The sequence below is a fragment of the Mus caroli genome, unplaced genomic scaffold (assembly GCF_978045245.1).
Source record: "Mus caroli unplaced genomic scaffold, Mus_caroli_1 scaffold_15, whole genome shotgun sequence".
In the NCBI taxonomy this organism is placed as follows: domain Eukaryota; kingdom Metazoa; phylum Chordata; class Mammalia; order Rodentia; family Muridae; genus Mus; species Mus caroli.
In genome coordinates this window covers 14,996,639-15,014,096 of record NW_028227270.1, presented here as the reverse complement: position 1 = coordinate 15,014,096, position 17,458 = coordinate 14,996,639, and positions in this window count along the sequence as shown.

The window sequence follows — 17,458 nt, the reverse complement described above, 5'->3', positions numbered from 1 at the left end:
AGTTGTCCAACAGATGTGAAACTGAGAAGCAGAACACAGTTTTGTCTCCTCTAGAGATGGGGCCCTTGCTTCTTTCTTTCACAGCCTCTGAATACTTTCTGCCCTTCAGATTTGCATCAAATTTTACAGAAAGGGGACTGAGCAACCACACAAGAATTTTAACATATTCCTTAACACACTCCTTCTCAAATGAATTATACAAGGTAAACCTCATGAATCTGGACTTTATTGATTCAAAATTAAAATTTTGGTTACTACATATCCAATAATTAAGGAATATTAATTCAGAATTAATGAATAAAGGAGCATAGTCACAACTTTTCATACTTCTGACAAACAATGAAATTCTATCCAAAAAATCAGCCACATTTTTTGTAACCCACAGATATAAATTATTTTCTATATATACCTTTATTACCAAAAGAATATAAGACATGAGCTCTCTGTTATTTACCCTGAATTAAACAAACTTAATATAAGAAGTGAGGAAGACTTCAGAGTGAACAACCTGAAAAGGAAACGGCCTTCACATGACCCAGGCCAAACGTGTCTGTGGGTGGGCTGGGCATGGGGCCCCCAGCTGAACAGAAAAGCTAACAGTCATTTTCATTAATAACCCATAGTCCCTGGAAGCAAAGTCTGGTGATACCAGCACCATGTTCCCCATTTCTGAGTAGAAGGCATGGCTCTAGCAACACTTTGCTGCAGTGTAGAACTTGTTAGACACAGCATTTCTGAGCAGGCTGGCCCTGCTTGGTACATCAACTGTGCCCTGTAGGTGATGGTGATTTGCAAATGACAAGGACCCACTGTGGATTCATTCATCTGGACACCTGAACAGGAATGATGAGGACATCCAAGAATTTAAAAAAAATGAAAACAAGATGCCACACCCGAGCCACTGACTGAACCTGTTCCTAAAAACTAAACCACCCCAGTAACATTCACTGAATTTATGTGGGCAAGGGGAAGAGAGAGTAAACAGACTCAAAAAGCCTCACACTAGCAAGAAAACTTGGGAAATTTCAGGCTAAAGATTCACATATCTGTAAAGGTTATACCATACCTTTCTTAGAATAATTCTGTTTTAAATCATTTTACACAGTTACCATAAAGTAATTTTGACTTTTAACTTTCTGATTAGTGGTTGTTGGATTTATATAGCATGTCAAATTGACATGACCCTTTGATTTACCTTCTTATCAACTGGGTTTAAAATCTACATTAATATTAAAAACTATCTATTTTCAAAATGTATAAGAGGGGGGTTGGGGACATGGCTCAGTCAGTAAAGTATTTGCTGAAAAAGCCCAAGGTCCTGAGTTTGGGTCCCCACGCCATATTAAAAGCCTGGTGTGGTGGCGCCTCCTATAAGCCCAGCACTGGAGATGAAAGACAGGAAAGTGACACTCAGTGGCCACCAATCTAGACAAATGAAAGAGATCTAGATTCAGTATGAGACCCTGCCACAGAACATAGGATGGAGAATAACACAGGAAGACCCTTGATACCAACCTCTGGCCTCCATAAACAGTGTACACACACACACACACACACACACACACACACACACACACACACACACACACTGTTTAAAGTCTATCTCCTTAAAAAGGTAGAGTGAAAATTGAGGGTTTTTTTCAATGACCTATTTACCTTTGCCCTCAAGTTGAATTATTCAGTGAGCATCCTTCTTACGTTTCAACATCTTATTCTACTCTGAAAAAGACTGTGAATAACATAAAACAAAGAATAAGTGTTAATTGGTAACACACTGGACAGATAAGCAAGTTGTCAAAAAAAAAGAAAAAAAGAAAAGCCCACAACCTTTTCTAAAAATGGCGGTCTCACTTAATTTGTGACACACGGATCAAAACCAGTATTCAAAAAGGCAAGTGAAAAGCAAATGGCACAAAATATATGTAGGGCAACAATTATCTATCCATGCAGAGGACCACGAGAAGAAAGTTTAACATGAAATTTTTATATTTCCATCCTATGACCAAATAAGAAAGCTTAAATGTTTCAATGTTTCAAGTTAATTTATACTTTCACGGTAATTTCAAAACTTCTATTTCCCATGTCATTTCCAATCCATAAACAAGACGGTTTCCTTTTTGTCATCCAGAGCTCCTTTTCTTAGAGACAAGATGGATGCTGAGGATTTAATTGATTTTTATTGGTTCCTAACTGTAAAGAAAGAAGGACACAGCTCTCATTTCAAGGTGTAAATTAGTCCTTTGATGTGCTACAGTCATCCTTCTCCACCTTGGTGATGTATAATACCTTTTCTTTTCTCCCCTACCCCTGCGCCAAGACTGATCAGTTTTATCCTCTCCCTCTCCCTCTCCCTCTCCCTCTCCCTCTCCCTCTCCCTCTCCCTCTCCCTCTCCCTCTCCCTCTCCCTCTCCCTCTCCCTCTCCCTCTCCCTCTCCCTCTCCCTCTCCCTCTTCACCCCCTCTCTCTTTCCTCTTGAGGAAGTTGTAGAGAAGAAACCTTAGTGCTTCTGATAGATACACTAATTAACTGCCTCTGTTTTAAGATGACAAAACAGAATGGGGTTTTAACCTGAAAAAGAAAAAAAGAAAAAAGAAAAAAGGCCTGGTCCTTTCTGCTGACACAGACTGCTAGTTAATCTGCTCTCCTGGAGACACCATATCCTGAGCCATCCCAGAAGATCCACTGTACTCAGGGCAACTGGCATGCCAGGAGATCTGCTACACATAAGGCAACTGAGCAACTGATCTTCAGCTTGTCTGCTCTACTGAAGACACCACAGCTTGAAGGCATCCCAGGAGCTCTTCTGTACATAAGAAAACTGGGCAACAGACACCACAGTCTGAAGACCTCAAGGGGGCTCTGTGGCATGCAGGGCAACTGACCCAACAGGATGAAAGCCTCCCTGGAATTCTGCTGCACACAGGGAAACAGAAACCACAGTCCGTAGACCACCCCCCGCCCCCCGCCACTGGAAAACATCTTCACACAGGAGAACAGCCTGACTGCTCCTCTGAAGAACTAAGAATCTGAAGGCCTCCCAGAAGATCTACTGCAGCTAGAGCAACAGATCAGCAACCTCTGCCCCTCTGAAGAGAACCCAGTTGGAAGGCCCCACAGGTGGTCTGCTACAGCCAGGGCCACAGGCCTACCAAGAGACCGAAAGCAACCAAGGGACAAAAGACAGAGAGTCCAGACAAAGTCATCCAGACCAACAAACACCAGGGACAACCAGATGGCAAGAGGCAAGAACAAGACTATAAGCAATAGAAGCCAATATACGTGGACATCATTAGAATCCAGTTCTCCCAATATAGCAAGTCCTAAATACACCAACACATCTGAAAATCAGGAAGCTGACCTAAAATCCTATCTCATGAAGATAATAGAGTCCTTTAAAGAGGCTATATGTCACTGAAGAAAATACAGGAAAACACAGGTAAATAGGTAGAGGCCCTAAAAGAGGAAATAAATAAATCCATTAAAGAAATACAGGAAAACGCAATCAAACGGGGAAGGAATTGAATACATTGTCCCAAGACCTACTAATGGAAGTAGAAACAAAAAAGAAAACACAAATGGAGGCAAACCTAAAAACAGAAAACCTAGGAAAGAGGTCAAGAATTAGATAAGTAAGTATCACCAACAAAATACAAGAGATAGAAGAGAGAGTCTCAGGTATAGAAGATACCACAGAAGAGACTGACACAACTGTTAAAGAAAAATCAAAACATAAAACACTACTAACCCAAATCATCCAGAAAATTCAGGACACAATGAAAATAGCAAATCTAAGGATTATCAGAATAGAGGAGAACAAAGAAGCTCAGTTTAAAGGACCTGAAAATGTCTTCAACAAAATCATAGAAGAAAATTTCCCAACCTAAAGAAAGAGATGGCCATAAAGGTACAAGAAGCCTATAGAACACCAAATAAATGGGACCAGAAAATAAAATTCTCTCTTCACATAATAATTAAAATACTAAACCCACAGAACAAAGAAAAAATATTAAAAGCTGCAAGGGAAAAAAGGCCAAGTAACATACAAAGGTAGACCTATCAGAATTACATCAGACTTCTCAACAGAGACTATAAAAGCCGGAAGAGCCTGGTCAGAAGTCATGCAGGCTCTAAGAGAACATAAATGCCAGCCTAGGCTACTATACCCAGCAAAACTCTTGATCGACATAGATGGAAAATAACAAAATATTCCAAGATAAAACCAAATTCAAACAGTATCTACCTACCAACCCAGCCCTAGAGAGGATTCTAAAAGGAAAACTCCAATACAAGGAAGGTACCTGCAACAAAGAAAAGACATCTCACAACAAAGCATCTCACAACAAAGTCAAAAGGAGAGAACCACAAGCACATGAAGACACCTAAAAAAAAGAAAGAAAGAAAAAGAAATATCAAGAACCAACAGTCATCTCTCTTTAATACCTCCCAATATTAATGGACTCAACTCACCCATAAAAATACATAAGCTAACACACTGGATATACAAACAAAATGCAGTAATTTGCTGCATACAAAAAAACACAACTCAATAACAAAAACAAGCACTATCTCAGAGTAAAAGGATGGAAAAAGGTCTTCCCAGCAAATAGTCCCAGGCAATAAGCTGGAGCTGCCATCCAAATATCCAATAAAATAGACTTTCAGCCAAAAGTTATCAAACATGGTGAGGAAGGACACTTCATATACATCAAAGGGGAAATCCACCAAGAGAAAGTCTCAATTTCATAAATGTTTACATTTATGCCCCAAATGCAAGGGCACCTACATTCATGAAGGAAACCTTGCTAAAATTCAAAACACATATTGAACCCCACACAATAATAGTGGGAGACTTCAACATCCCACTCTCACCAATGGGCAGGTCATTGAAACAGAAACTAAACAGAGGCACAATGAAACTAATAGCAGCTATGAACCAAATGGATTTAACAGATATCTACTGAACATTTCACCCTACAACAAAAGAATACACCTTCTTCTCAGCTCCTCATTGTACCTTCTCCAAAACTGACCATATAATCAGTCACAAAACAACCCTCAACCAATACAAGAAGATTGAAATAATTCCATGTATCCTATCACATCACAATGGCCTAAGGCTGGTCTTCAATAACAGCAAAAACAACAGAAAGTCCACATACATGTGGAAACTGAACAACTCTCTATTCAGTGATAACTTGTCAAGGAAGAAATAAAGAAATTAAAGATGTCCTGGAATTTAATGAAAATGTAGACACATCATACCCAAACTTATGGGACACAATGAAAGAGGTGCTAAGAGGAAAATTCATAGCACTAGTGCCCTAGTAAAGAAACTGGAGAGATCTTACACTAACAACTTAACAACACACCTGAGAGCTCTAGAACAAAAAGAAGCAGAAACACCCAAGAGGAGTAGAAGGCAGGAAATTGTCAAACTCACTGCTGAAATCAAACAGAAAGAAACAAAGAGAACAATACAAAGAATCAACAAAACCAAAAGCTGGTTCTTTGAGAAAATCAACAAGATAGATAAACACCTAGCCAAACTAATTAAAAGGCACACAGGTAATAACTAAATAAACAAAATCAGAAATGAAAAGGGAGACATAACAACAAAAGTGGAGAAAATTCAAAAAAATCATCAGATGCTACTACAAAAGCCTATACTGAGCAAAACTGGAATATCTAGATTCAGTGGATGGTTTTCTGGACAGATACCACATATCAAAGTTAAATAAAGAGCAAGTAAACTATCTAAACAGGCCCATATCAAGCAAGGAAATAGAAGTCATTAAAAATCTTCCAACCAAAAGAAGCCCAGGGCCAGATGGATTTAGTGCAGAACTCTACCAGACCTTCAAAGAAGACCTGATACCAATATTCCTCAAACCATATAGGAACAGAAGGAACACTACCTAATTCATTCTATAAAGCCACAAAAATTGCTCTGATACCTAAACCACACAAAGACCAAACCAAATAAGAGAACTTCAGAACAACTCACTTATGAAAATCAATGCAAAAATAATAAATTCTTGCAAACCAAATCCAAGAACACTTCAAAAACATCATTCACCACGATCAAGTAGGCTTCATCCTAGAGATGTAAGGTTGATTCAATACATGAAAATCCATTAACGTAATCCACGATAAAAATAACTCAAAGGAAAAAAATCACATGATCATCTCCTTAGATGCAGAAAGAGCATTTGACAAAATACAACACACCTTCATGTTAAAAAGTATTGGAGAGATCAGGAATTCAAGGTCCATACCTAAACATAATAAAAGCAATATACAGCAAACCAACAACCAATATTAAATTAATTGGAAAGATACTTGAAGCAATCCTACTAAAATCGGGGACAAGACAAAGATGACCACTCTCCCCATATCTATTCAATATAGTACCCGAAGTGCTAGCTAGAACAATAAGACAACAAGAAGAGATCAAGGGGATACAAATTGGCAAAGCAGAAATAAAGGTATCACTATTTGCAGATGATATGATAGTATATATAAACAACCACAAAAACTCTACCAGAGAACTTCTCCAGCTGATAAACAACTTTAGCAAACTGGCCAGATATAATATTAACTCAAATAAATCAGTAGCCTTCCTTTATACAAATGATAAACAGGCTGAGAAAGAAATTAGGGAAACAACTCCCTTCCCAATAGCCACAAATAATATGAAATATCTTGAAGTAACTCTAACCAAACAAGTAAAAGACCTATATGACAATAACTTCAATTCTCTCAAGAAAGAAATCAAAGAAGATTTCAGAAAATGGAGAGATCTCTCATGCTCATGGATTGGCAGAATTAACATAGTAAAAATGGCGATCCTACCAAAGGCAATCTACAGATTCAATGCAATCCCCATCAAAATCCCAACACAATTCTTCAAAGACATGGAAAGAGCAATACACAAATTCATCTGGAAAGGCAAAAAACAACAACAAAAACAAACAATCAAGCAAACAAACAAAAACAAAACCAGAATAGCCAAAACATTAAAAGAATGGCTGGGGGAATCACCATCCCTGACTTCAAGCTTTACTACAAAGCATTAGTGATAAAAAAAACTGCATGATACTGATACAGAGACAGATAGAATGATCAATGTAATAGAGTTGAAGACCCAGAAATAAAACCACACACTTAAAGGCACTTGAATTTTGACAAAGAAGCCAAAAATATACAATGGAAAAAGGAAAGCATCTTCAACAAATGGTGATAGTCTAACTGGCTGTCTGTATGTAGAAAAATGAAAATAGGCCCATATTTATCACCTTGCACAAAGCTCAAGTCAAAGTGGATCAAGGACCTCAACATAAAACCAGATACACTGAATCTAATAGAAGAGGAAGTGGAAATGAGCCTTGAACTCATTGGCACAGGGGAAGTTTTCTAAACAGAACTCTAATAGCACATGCTCTAAGATCAAGAATTGATAAATAGGACCTTATGAAACTGGAAAGCTTCTGTAAGGCAAAAGGCATATCCAATAAGACAAATCGGAAACCTACAGATTGGGAAAAAAAATATCTTCACTAACCACACAGCTGATACAGAACTAATATCCAAAATATATAAAGAACTCAAGAAGCAAACCACCAAAATAAAAAAATAAAAAAAATGGGGTATAGAACTAAACTGGGAATTCACAACACAGGAAATTTGAGTGGTTGAGAAACACCTAAAGAAATGTTCAAAGTCCTTAGTGATCAGAGAGATGCATATCAAAATGACCCTAAGATTCCACCTTACACCCATCAAAATGGCTAGGATAAAAACCTCATTCTAGCTCTTCCGGTCAGAAAAGCACGGGGGTAGCTAGGGTGCAGGGTCGGCTGACACTCGCCAGCTACTCACAACACCCGCCACAGGATCTTAAGACTTCTGGTGAGTGGAACACAGCTTCTGCTCCAATCCAATTGCGCGCAGAACCTGAGACTGCATTAGTTAGGGAAGCAGAAAACCGGCCTCAGTAGGGCCACAGGCCTCTTCCAGCCAGACCAGCACCAGGGTAGCTAGAGCTCAGGGTCGGCTGACACCCGCCAGCTACCCACGACACCCGCCACAGGATTTTGAGACTTCGGGTGAGTGGAACACAGAGTCTGCTCCAATCTTTAAACAGTGACAACGATAACAACTAACCCCAGAGATTACCAGATGGCGAAAGGTAAACGTAATAATCTTACTAACAGAAACCAAGACCACTCACCATCATCAGAACCCAGCACTCCCACTTCGCCCAGTCCAGGGCACCCCAACACACCGGAAAAGCTAGACACGGATCTAAAAGCATATCTCATGATGATGGTAGAGGACATCAAGAAGGACTTTAATAACTCACTTAAAGAATTACAGGAAAACATGGCTAAAGAGTTACAAGTCCTTAAAGAAAAACAGGATAACACAATCAAACAGGGAGAAGTCCTTAAAGAAAAACAGGATAACACAATCAAACAGGTAGAAGTCCTTAAAGAAAAACAGGATAACACAATCAAACAGGTAGAAGTCCTTAAAGAAAAACAGGAAAACACATCCAAACAGATGATGGAAATGAACAAAACCATACTAGACCTAAAAAGGGAAGTAGACACAATAAAGAAAACCCAAAATGAGGCAACACTGGAGATAGAAACCCTAGGAAAGAAATCTGGAACCATAGATACCAGCATCAGCAACAGAATACAAGAGATGGAAGAGAGAATCTCAGGTTCAGAAGATTCCGTAGAGAACATCGGCACAACAATCAAGGAAAATGTAAAACGCAAAAAGATCCTAAATAAAAACATCCAAGAAATAAGGTCACAATGAGAAGACCAAACCTACGGATAATAGGGGTGGATGAGAATGAAGATTTTCAACTCAAAGGACCAGCAAACATCTTCAACAAATTATAGATGAAAACTTCCCAAATCTAAAGAAAGAGATGCCCATGAACATACAAGAAGCCTACAGAACTCCAAATAGACTGGACCAGAAAAGAAATACCTCCCGACACATAATAATCAGAACAACAAATGCACTAAATAAAGAGAGAATACTAAAAGCAGTAAGAGAAAAAGGCCAAGTAACATATAAAGGCAAGCCTATCAGAAATACACAAGATTTTTCACCACAGACTATGAAAGCCAGAAGATCCTGGACAGATGTTATACAGACACTAAAAGAACACAAATTCCAGCCCAGGCTACTATACCCAGCCAAACTCTCAATTAACATAGATGGAGAAACCAAAGTATTCCATGACAAAACCAAATTCACACATTATCTCTCCAAGAATCCAGCCCTTCAAAGGATAATAACAGAAAAAAAACCAATACAAGGACGGGAACCACGCCCTAGAAAAAACAAGAAGGTAATCCCTCAACAAACCTAAAAGAAGACAGCCACAAGAACAGAATGCCAACTTTAACAACAAAAATAACAGGAAACAACAATTACTTTTCCTTAATATCTCTTAATATCAATGGACTCAACTCCCCAATAAAAAGACATAGACTAACAAACTGGCTACACAAACAAGACCCAACATTTTGCTGCTTACAGGAAACTCATCTCAGAGAAAAAGATAGACACTACCTCAGAATGAAAGGCTGGAAAACAATTTTCCAAGCAAATGGTATGAAGAAACAAACTGGAGTAGCCATTCTAATATCTGATAAGATTGACTTACAACCCAAAGTCATCAAAAAAGACAGGGAGGGGCACTTCATACTCATCAAAGGTAAAATCCTCCAAGAGGAACTATCAATCCTGAATATCTATGCTCCAAATACAAAGGCAGCCTCATTCATTAAAGAAACTTTAGTAAATCTCAAAGCACACATTGCACCTCATACAATAATAGTGGGAGACTTCAACACACCACTTTCACCAATGGACAGATCATGGAAACAGAAACTAAACAGGGACACAGTGAAACTAACAGAAGTTATGAATCAAATGGATCTGGCAGATATCTACAGAACATTCTATCCTAAAACAAAAGGATATACCTTCTTCTCAGCACCTCATGGTACCTTCTCCAAAATTGACCACATAATTGGTCACAAAACAGGCCTCAACAGATACAATAATATTGAAATTGTCCCATGCATCCTATCAGATCACCATGGACTAAGGCTGATCTTCAATAACAAAATACATAATAGAAAGTCAACCTTCACGTGGAAACTGAACAACACTCTTCTCAATGATACCTTGGTCAAGGAAGGAATAAAGAAAGAAATTAAGGACTTTTTAGAGTTCAATGAAAATGAAGCCACAACATACCCAAACTTATGGGACGCAATGAAAGCATTTCTAAGAGGAAAACTCATAGCTCTGAGTGCCTCCAAAAAGAAACTAGAGAGAGCACACATTAGCAACTTGACAACACACCTAAAAGCACTAGAACAAAAGGAAGCAAACTCACCCAAGAGGAGTAGATAGCAGGAAATAATCAAACTCAGGGGCGAAATCAACCAAGTGGAAACAAGAAGAACTATTCAAAGAATCAACCAATCAAGGAGCTGGTTCTTTGAGAAAATCAACAAGATAGATAAACCCTTAGCCAGACTCACTAGAGGGCACAGGGAAAGCATCCTAATTAACAAAATCAGAAATGAAAAAGGAGACATAACAACAGATCCTGAAGACATCCAAAACACCATCAGATCCTTCTACCAAAGGCTATACTCAACAAAACTGGAGAACCTGGATGAAATGGAGAAGTTCCTAGACAGATACCAGGTACCAAAGTTGAATCAAGATCAGGTTAATGATCTAAACAGCCCTATATCCCCCAAAGAAATAGAAGCAGTCATTAATAGTCTCCCAACCAAAAAAAGCCCAGGACCAGATGGGTTTAGTGCAGAGTTCTATCAGACCTTCAAAGAAGATCTAATCCCAGTTCTTCACAAACTATTCCACAAAATAGAAACAGAAGGTACTCTACCCAACTCATTCTATGAAGCCACAATTACTCTGATACCTAAACCACAAAAAGACCCAACAAAGATAGAAAACTTCAGACGAATATCCCTTATGAATATTGATGCAAAAATCCTTAATAAAGTTCTTGCTAACCGAATCCAAGAACACAACAAAACAATAATCCATCCTGACCAAGTAGGTTTCATCCCAGGGACGCAGGGATGGTTCAATATACGGAAATCCATCAACGTAATCCAGTATATAAACAAACTCAAAGACAACAACCACATGGTCATCTCGTTAGATGCGGAAAAAGCATTTGACAAGATCCAACACCCATTCATGATAAAAGTCTTGGAAAGATCAGGAATTCAAGGCCCATACCTAAACATGATAAAAGCAATCTACAGCAAACCAGTAGCCAACATCAAAGTAAATGGTCAGAAGCTTGAAGCAATCCCTCTAAAATCAGGGACTAGACAAGGCTGTCCACTTTCTCCATACCTATTCAACATTGTACTGGAAGTCCTAGCCAGAGCAAATCGACAACAAAAGGAGATCAAAGGGATACAAATTGGAAAAGATGAAGTCAAAATATCACTTTTTGCAGATGATATGATAGTATATATAAGTGACCCTAAAAATTCCACCAGAGAACTCCTAAACCTGATAAACAGCTTCGGTGAAGTAGCTGGATATAAAATTAACTCAAACAAATCAATGGCCTTTCTCTACACAAAGAATAAACAGGCCAAGAAAGAAATTAGGGAAACAACACCCTTCTCAATAGTCACAAATAATATAAAATATCTTGGCATGACTCTAACTAAGGAAGTGAAAGATCTGTATAATAAAACTTCAAGTCTCTGAAGAAAGAAATTATAGAAGATCTCAGAAGATGGAAAGATCTCCCATGCTCAGGAATTGGCAAGATCAACATTGTAAAAATGGCTATCTTGCCAAAAGCAATCTACAGATTCAATGCAATCCCCATCAAAATCCCAACTCAATTCTTCAACGAATTAGAAAGTGCAATCTGCAAATTCATCTGGAATAACAAAAAACCTAGGATAGCAAAAACTCTTCTCAAGGATAAAAGAACCTCTGGTGGAATCACCATGCCTGACCTAAAGCTTTATTACAGAGCAATTGTGTAAAAACTGCGTGGTACTGGTATAGTGACAGACAAATAGACCAATGGAATAGAATTGAAGACCCAGAAATGAACCCACACACCTATGGTCACTTGATCTTCAACAAGGGAGCTAAAAACATCCAGTGGAAGAAAGACAGCATTTTCAACAAATGGTGCTGGCACAACTGGTTGTTAACATGTAGAAGAATGCGAATCGATCCATTCCTATCTCCTTGTACTAATGTCAAGTCTAAGTGGATCAAGGAACTTCACATAAAACCAGAGACACTGAAACTTATAGAGGAGAAAGTGGGGAAAAGCCTTGAAGATATGGGCACAGGGGAAAAATTCCTGAATAGAACAGTAATGGCTTGTGCTGTAAGATCGAGAATTGACAAGTGGGACCTCATGAAACTGCAAAGCTTCTGCAAGGCAAAAGACACTGTCAATAAGACAAAAAAAACCACCAACAGATTGGGAAAGGATCTTTACCTATCCTAAATCAGATAAGGGACTAATATGCAATATATATAAAGAACTCAAGAAGGTGGACTCCAGAAAGTCAAATAAGCCCATTAAAAAATGGGGCTCAGAACTGAACAAAGAATTCTCACCTGAGGAATACTGAATGGCAGAGAAGCACCTGAAAAAATGTTCAACATCCATAATCATCAGGGAAATGCAAATCAAAACAACCCTGAGATTACACCTCACACCAGTCAGAATGGCTAAGATCAAAAATTCAGGTGACAGCAGATGCTGGCGAGGATGTGGAGAAAGAGGAACACTCCTCCATTGTTGGTGGGATTGCAAGCTTGTACTCTGGAAATCAGTCTGGCGGTTCCTCAGAAAATTGGACATAGTACTACCGGAGGATCCAGCAATACCTCTCCTGGGCATATATCCAGAAGATGTCCCAACCGGTAAGAAGTACACATGCTCCACTATGTTCATAGCAGCCCTATTTATAATAGCCAGAAGCTGGAAAGAACCCAGATTCCCTCAACAGAGGAATGGATACAGAAATTATGGTACATTTACACAATGGAGTACTACTCAGCTATTAAAAAGAATGAATTTATGAAATTCCTAGCCAAATGGATAGACCTGGAGGGCATCATCTTGAGTGAGGTAACATAATCACAAAGGAACTCACACAATATGTATTCACTGATAAGTGGATATTAGCCCAAAACTTAGGATACCCAAGATATAAGATACAATTTGCTAAACGCATGAAAATCAAGAAGAATGAAGACCAAAGCGTGGACACTGTGCCCCTTCTTAGAACTGGGAACAAAACACCCATGGAAGGAGTTACAGAGACAAAGTTTGGAGCTGTGATGAAAGGATGGACCATCTAGAGACTGCCATATCCAGGGATCCATCCCATAATCAGCTTCTAAACGCTGACACCATTGCATACACTAGCAAGATTTTGCTGAAAGGACCCAAATATAGCTGTCTCTTGTGAGACGTGAGACGATGCCGGGGCCTAGCAAACACAGGAGTGGATGCTCACAGTCAGCTATTGGATGTATCACAGGGCTCCCAATGGAGAAGCTAGAGAAAGTACCCAAGGAGCTAAAGGGATCTGCAACCCTATAGTTGGAACAACATGATGAACTAACCAGTACCCCGGAGCTCTTGTCTCTAGCTGCATATGTATCGAAAGATGGCCTAGTCGGCCATCAATGGAAAGAGAGGCCCATTGGACTTGTAAACTTTATATGCCCCAATATAGGGGAATGCCAGGGCCAAAAGAATGGGAATGGGTGGATAGGGACGTGGGGGGCACTATGGGGGACTTTTGGGATAGCATTGGAAATGTAATTGAGGAAAATATGTAATAAAAAATATTAAAAATTAAAAAAATAAAATAAATAAAATAACTGATGTTATATTTATTATATGTTTCAAGTGATATTTGTGGAAAGGGGTAATAAAATGGAGAAATTTCCCGCATGCCTCATGTCTAAATGTTGAATGATGGAATTTTCAAATGTGACAGATGGAGTTAACTGGGTAGACATGTTCTGTCCTGCTCTAGATATGGCATTAAAAAGCCAAGACAATGGAATAAAAATAGAATAATACATAAACATAAGATAAGAATTAAATAAATATTTGAAATATCTCCCATTAATCTTTTAACCGGATTATATTTGTTATTGTAAAAAAAAAAAAAAAAAGAAAGATAAAAAAAAAAAAACCTCATTCTACAACACATGTTGGTGAGGATGTGGAGAAAGAGGAACATTCCTCCATTGCTGGTGTGACTGCAAACTAGTACAACTACTCTGGAAATCAATCTGGGAGTTCCTCAGAAATTTGAAGATAAATCTACCTGAAGACCCAGCAACACCACTCTTGGGAATATATCCAAAAGATGCCCCAGAATGCCACTAGGGCACTGTTACACTATGTTCATGGTGGCCTTATTTGTGATAGCCAGGAGCTGGAAACAACCCAGATGTCCCAGGACAGAAAAATGGATACAGAATATGTGGTTCATTTACACAATGGAATACTACTCAGCTATTAAGAATGAGGACATCCTGAGTTTTACAGGCAAATAGATGGAACTAGAAAATATCATCCTGAGTGAGGTAACTCAGACCCAAAAGGACATGCATGGTATGTACTCACTAAAAAGTCCATATTAGCCACACAAAAAAGTTCAGAAAACCCAACATACAATCCACAGAACTAAAAAAGGTTAACAAGCTGAAATGCCCAAGTGAGGATGCCTCAGTCCCACTTGTGAGAGAAAAGAAAGCAATCACAAGTGAGGAGGGAAGGAGGGACCTGGGAAGGAAAGGGGAGGGTGGGGAGAGGCTAATAGAATCTGGTATTGGGTCAGGGAGAAGGGCTGCTGCCAAGAGGGCCAGCAGAAAGAATGCAGGCAACCTAGGGAGGTGGGAGACTGGGGGGACCTTCTGAAGACTCCAAGAGAGGGACCTTAGATGAAACGCCCTACATTGAGGAGAGGGAACTTATAGAGCCCACCTCCAGCAGAAAGACAGGGCATCAAGAGAGGCACGGGGTTGCCATCCTGCAGTCAAAACTCTGACCCATAATTTCTACTGTCTAAAAGAATTACAGGGATGGAAATGAAGAGGAGCCTGAGAAAAAGAAGGTCCAGTGACAGTTCCAAAGTGGGATCCAGCTCAAGGGGAGGCCCCAAGGACTGACACTATTCCTGAGGCTATGGAATATTCACAAAAAGGGACCTATCATGACTGCCCTCTGAAAGACCAAAAAAGCAGCTGAAAGAGTCAGATGCAGATATTTGCACCCAACCAATGGACAGAAGCTGCTGACCCCTGTGGTTGAATTAGGGAAAGGCTGAAAGAAGCTGAGGAGGAGGGCGACCCTGTAGGAGAACCAGCAGTCTCAATTAAACTGAGATCTCTCAGACACTAGACCACCAATCATACAACATACACCAACTTATATGAGGCCCCCAACACATATACAGCAGAGGACTGCCAGCTCTGGGTTTATTCAGAGAAGATGCACCTAACCCTCAAGAGACTGGAGGCCTCAGGGGCTTAGAGGGCTGGAGGGGTAGACGGTCAGGCAGTGGGGAAATCCTTGTGAGACAGAGGTATGGGATGTGGAACAGTTGGAAGGTGGACCAGGAAGCGAATAAAATCTGGAGTTTAAAAGCAAGCAAGAACACAAGCAAGAAACATTTAAAAAAAGAGCTATTTTCTATAAAAAAAAGCCAATCTTTTACCATGTTCTCTGGTAATCCCAGAGCCCTCTTGGTGATCTGGCAGGCAGCAGGCACTATTAAAGCACCTGCCCATGCTTCTAGGCCTGGCAACCATGAGGACACAAGCAAGTATAAGCGAGCCCTCGACTCCCATGCAGACCCAGTTGTAACAGTTTTTAATAACCCCCTGCCTTAATGTTGGGTATCAAATGCCATTTTCTATACTGTGGTGTAATTTGATGATGCCTGGGCCTACTTGATCACTAGGCCTTGTCTTCTTTTAAAGGGTATCAACCAGGTCAATCTTTGCCTTTCCAAATTATCTCTACAGCCGAAGCATCACTCCACGGCACCAACATCACCAACATGCACTGTTTCTTATGTACCATTTATCATACTTTAATGTCTCTTTCTTTCTTTCTTCCTTTCTTCCTTTCTTTCTTTCTTCCTTTCTTCCTTTCTTCCTTTCTTCCTTTCTTCCTTTCTTCCTTTCTTCCTTTCTTCCTTTCTTCCTTTCTTTCTTTCTTTCTTTCTTTCTTTCTTTCTTTCTTTCTTTCCTTCCTTCTCTTCTCTTCTCTTCTCCTCTCTCTCTCTCTCTCTCTCTCTCTCTCTCTCTCTCTCTCTCTCTCTCTCTCTCTCTCTCTCCCATTTTAGTCTTAACCTTTATACCAGGACTTTTTTTTAATGCGCTTACATAAATTTTGGTGGTGGTGGTGGTGGTGGTTTGGTTTGGGTTTTTTGGGGGGGATATTTTCTTTATTCACATTTCAAATGTTATCCTCTTTCCAGGTTTCCCCTCTGGAAACCCCCTATCCCATCCTCCCTCCCCCTGCTTCTATGAGGGTGCTCACCCACCTGCCTAACCACTCCCACATCACTGCCCTAGCATTCCCCTACACTGGGGCATAGAGCCTTCACAGGACCAAGGGCCTCTCCTCCCATTGATGCCCAACAAGGCCAGTCTCTGCTGCATATGCAGCTGGAGCCATGGATTCCTTCATGTGTACTCTTTGGGTGGTAGTTTAGATCCTGGGAGCTTGGGTGGAGGGTCTGGGTGGTTAATATTGTTCTTCCTATGGGTTTAAAACCCCTTCAACTCCTTGGGACCTTTCTCTAGCTCTTCTATTGGGGACACACTTTGGTTTTCTTTCTTCTTGTGCTTGATATGGTCTGTGAATTGTATCTTGGTTATTCTGGGCTTTGGGGCTAATATCCACTTATCAGTGAGTGCATACCATGTGTGTTCTTTTGTGACTGGGTTACCTCACTCAGGATGACATTTTCCATCCATTTGCCTAATAATTTCATGAATTCATTGTTTTTTATAGCTATGTAAATGTACCACATTTTCTATATCCATTCCTCTGTTGAAGATACCAGGACTTATTAACCCTAACAATTATTGCACTCTTCAGACATGTGGGATTTAATGCCATAACTCAGCTCAAAAAAAAGTACATACATATAATCAGGTTCCAAAGCAGGCAATGACCACCAACAACTAAAGTTGCTTTTTGTGGTGACTGATGAATCTGATGCACTTTTCCTGCCTGCAAGTGCTCTACTCACATCTCTGAAAGCTAGGTTTTAAAAGCTAATATTATTCTATCAGCTAAATTCACCTAGGCCACAGATATGTACTAAGCTTAACCTGGGCTGATTTTTTTTTA